The sequence below is a fragment of the Arachis hypogaea genome, chromosome 16 (assembly GCF_003086295.3).
Source record: "Arachis hypogaea cultivar Tifrunner chromosome 16, arahy.Tifrunner.gnm2.J5K5, whole genome shotgun sequence".
NCBI classification, from domain to species: domain Eukaryota; kingdom Viridiplantae; phylum Streptophyta; class Magnoliopsida; order Fabales; family Fabaceae; genus Arachis; species Arachis hypogaea.
In genome coordinates this window covers 135,156,774-135,160,403 of record NC_092051.1, presented here as the reverse complement: position 1 = coordinate 135,160,403, position 3,630 = coordinate 135,156,774, and the positions used below count along the sequence as shown (strand labels likewise).

General features: G+C 37.5%; 1 long non-coding RNA gene across 1 annotated transcript; it reads right to left on the bottom strand.

Moving 5' to 3' along the window:
• Nucleotides 1-732: 732 nt before the first annotated feature.
• Nucleotides 733-3,359, bottom strand: LOC140179860 (uncharacterized). The gene is made up of 3 exons (XR_011873685.1): nt 2,723-3,359; nt 2,497-2,644; nt 733-1,001 (listed from the first exon to the last, which is right to left on the bottom strand). It is a non-coding gene; the product is annotated as an uncharacterized lncRNA (long non-coding RNA).
• Nucleotides 3,360-3,630: the final 271 nt, after the last annotated feature.

Here is a 3,630-nt window from a genome sequence, read left to right as displayed (position 1 = left end):
TTTTAAAATTTCGAACAAGATGAATCAATGACGAAATTTACGTCGAGGCCTAAATTGCTAGAGTGAATCATGAATGGCACTTTACTAGGGAATGGAGTGGTTTTTTGGGTAACTAAAATAGGAAATAAGTAGTGGTGCTACGTTGTTCAAGTTGGATTTTAATAAGGCTTACGACACAATGAGATGGAATTTTCTCCATCAGATTCTAGCAGCTATTTGGGTTTGCAATTAAATAAATAGAGAAGTTGGATTATGTGGTGTGTCACTACAATTAAGTCGACTACTTCTTTAATCTTTATCCATATCATCAATGGTTCACCGAACAAGGAGCTCCAACAAAGTGATCCCTAGTTCCCTTTTTTATTTGTAGAGGTAATTATTAATTTAATATTCAAAAAATTTATACGTTACAAAAATTTTAAAAGATGTAAGTAATTGAAAAAAAAATTAAAATTATTTTATAAATATTGACGTAACAGTTAATAATTATTATAATTATAAAAATTATCTATAATTCTAATTTTTATAATTTTAAAAATATTTAGATTTTAATTTTTTTTAATTTTAATTCTTTTTTAAAATTTTGTTATTTTTTATTATTCATCAATTTTTTTTTAATCTCCTTATGTAACACCCTCACTATCAGAAATCACGCTTCCGACTGCACTACTCTGATAGCAAGGAGTATTACGACTACTTTACATACTAAATACTAAAGTAGGAGCCTGTGACTCGACACTGTATCGCTGATTTCCTTAGAAACCGGAAATAAACACTTTATCTTAATAAAAATACAAACAGGCATAGATTCATATACAAGACTCCTTACATAATAACCCATAATATAATATACATATAGAACATACAATTCCTATCCCTCTTACAAATTTGTAATAACAAAGACGAGGGAATAAAATAATCTAATTAATACAACAACATATCAACCAAACGCAGTATAACTCTTCTTAACGCTTCTTCATCCGGTTCCTGAAAAGGTAAAGCTGTAGGGGGTGAGAACCTAACCACACGGTCTCACCACGGAATTTCAAAGTTGTCATAAGAAGATATTCAATAAGAAAACTGTTTTCAGATTCTGTGATTATCATTGTCTTATAAATACTTCTAAAATTCAATAGCTAATCGTTTAAAACCTTTTCAAAGAGGCAGTGTTTAACATTTTCAGAAATTCAAAGTCTTTCCTTTCTCATAAGCAAATCTCAATCAGAAACCAACCACACAATCAAACAACACAGTCATTAATTCAGCACCAAGGTTCATTCTTAAATGTAGCACACCAGGACATACACAGGCAAGACAAACAAGGAAAGCACAAGTAGGTAGCAGTTACAGCAAATTGTTCAAGTAGCAGTTAAGAACAGTTTAGCAATTAGGCAAACCAAAACAAGTTCAAACCCAAGCAAAGCATACAAATGCATATGATGCATGCCTGTCCTATGGCTGATGAGGCTCATCTGTCGGTTATCCAGCCAACCCGACAAGTCTGAATTGTCCTTAGACTGTCCCCCGACGTGCATCCCCAAGAGTCTATGCATAGCTTTTTCTCAAATAATCAATATTACTCAATGGGAGTAACATTCCCGGGAATTTATATAGTGCCCGGTTACACTTACGTCGTAGGGTCAACAGAGTATCGAGTTTTCAACCTGGTACACGTGGTGGCAAGCCACGGCACTTAATCCAGGGAACCTCGTATCTCAGATGTTTCAAATTCATAAGCCATATAAATAATTCATTCATCATTCATCAATATCTAAGCCATTCTCAATATTATCATCATTCGTCAATCCATATCCATTTCCAAATTCATTCAAAAATCATATTTCAAATCAATCCTCATCATCCTTCTTTCCATTTTGTTCACTAACAATTCTCAATCCAAAACATAACTTTTTCTTTGATAAATGAAGTATTCTTAAATCATCATTTAATGCTTAAAATTAAACCTTTTAAAATAACTACTTCAAATTAAACTTCTAATTTTATAAAATTTCGGCAGCATCTCCTCTAAAACTCGGATTCTACCACCCTTTTCGGGTCCCATCCAAACATTTCTCGAACCTTTCCAAAACCTCAATCATTTTCCAAGATTCGGCTAGTTCCAATATCAAATAATTTTCAAAGCGAATCAGTGCCCATAATAAATCTCTTTCTAAAATCAGACCAGCTCAAATACTAAATCATTTATAAAGTCACTAACTCAAAATTAAACCATTTCCAAAGCCAATTCCTTTACATCATCAAAAATAGCTTCAAAACCAAGAAAAGCCATTTCTCATAATAATCAACTAAATAACCTTTCAAACTAATTTCTTTTCAGCAATCACAAACTACTCAAGCATTCAAGCAATCAGTCATTCAGTCCAGCAAACAACCACATTTAGAAGGCAATTATAATCACAGGCATATGTTCTCTCACATTAATATCTATTTATCACAACTCTGTAATATAAATTAGATTTTAAGAAAAACCCGTACCTCGACTCGTCGAAACTATAACTTAAAATGCGTCAACGAAACCATTTCTCTTAACCCGAAACCAACAGCAACCGCAAACTCAGTCCCTGATCAGTTTTGCAGCACTCACAGCAACTTAAAAACAACATGCAATGCTCAAAACACAACCCTACGTTACCAGAATCTCAGAGTTTATAACCAAACATAACAGAATATTAACACGGCTTTCCGAAACGTAAATACTTACCGAACTAAGAAAATGAAACAGCGGCGGTCGCTGAATTGGTTTAGCGGCAGCTCCGGCAGCCACCTCGAACGGCAGCGGCGACCAGAACTCCGGCAACGGCGACGGCAGCAGATCTCAGTGGCGGCAGAGGTGTTCTCCGGCGGCAGAGGCGGCGGTAACCCCGACGGCGGCGCTGACAGCGACGGCTCCCTCCGGTGACTACCCAACCACGGCGACGGCAAGGAAGCCATGGCAGCGGCGGCAACAAGCTCCTCTCCCGCGGGCTCCTCCTCTCTCCTGACGCTCTCCCTCTCTCACGGGTCTTCCTCTTCTCTTCCTCGGCGGCGCGATGACAGATCCGACGGCGGTGACACGGTTGGACATGTTCGGCGGTGAAGCGGCTTAACGGCGTGGTCTTCCTCCAAGGTTCGGTGAGGACGCGACGGTGGCGGCGGCGGCGAGACCAACAACGCCGGTGCGCCTTCTTCCCCTCTTCTCCTCTCGGCTCTCTCCTCCACGTCGGTGCTAACGAGCGATGCCGGCGAGCAGCCCGGGCCACCAGCGCTAGCTGTCCCCCTCTTCTCTCTTCTCTAACTCTGTTTCGTTTCTCCCTCTCTCCCTCAATGTTTCTTTCTTTCTTTCTTTTTCCCATTTCCCCTTTCTATTTTCCTTTCTTTCTCTCTTCTGTATTGTTCCTTGTTCCCTGAAGTAGTTTAGGTATTAGGTTTGGGGGAAGGGAATGACGGTGGGTTAGAAGGTTAGGATTAGGATAGTTTAGGTAATTTTAATAAAATTAGGGGTATAGAGTATTAGTTTAAAACCTAATTTAATCTATTAAAATTATTTTAAAAATGTTATTTGATTATTAATTTACTAATTAACTTTTAATCAAATATTTTAATTTAAAATTAAAGACAATATAATTAATT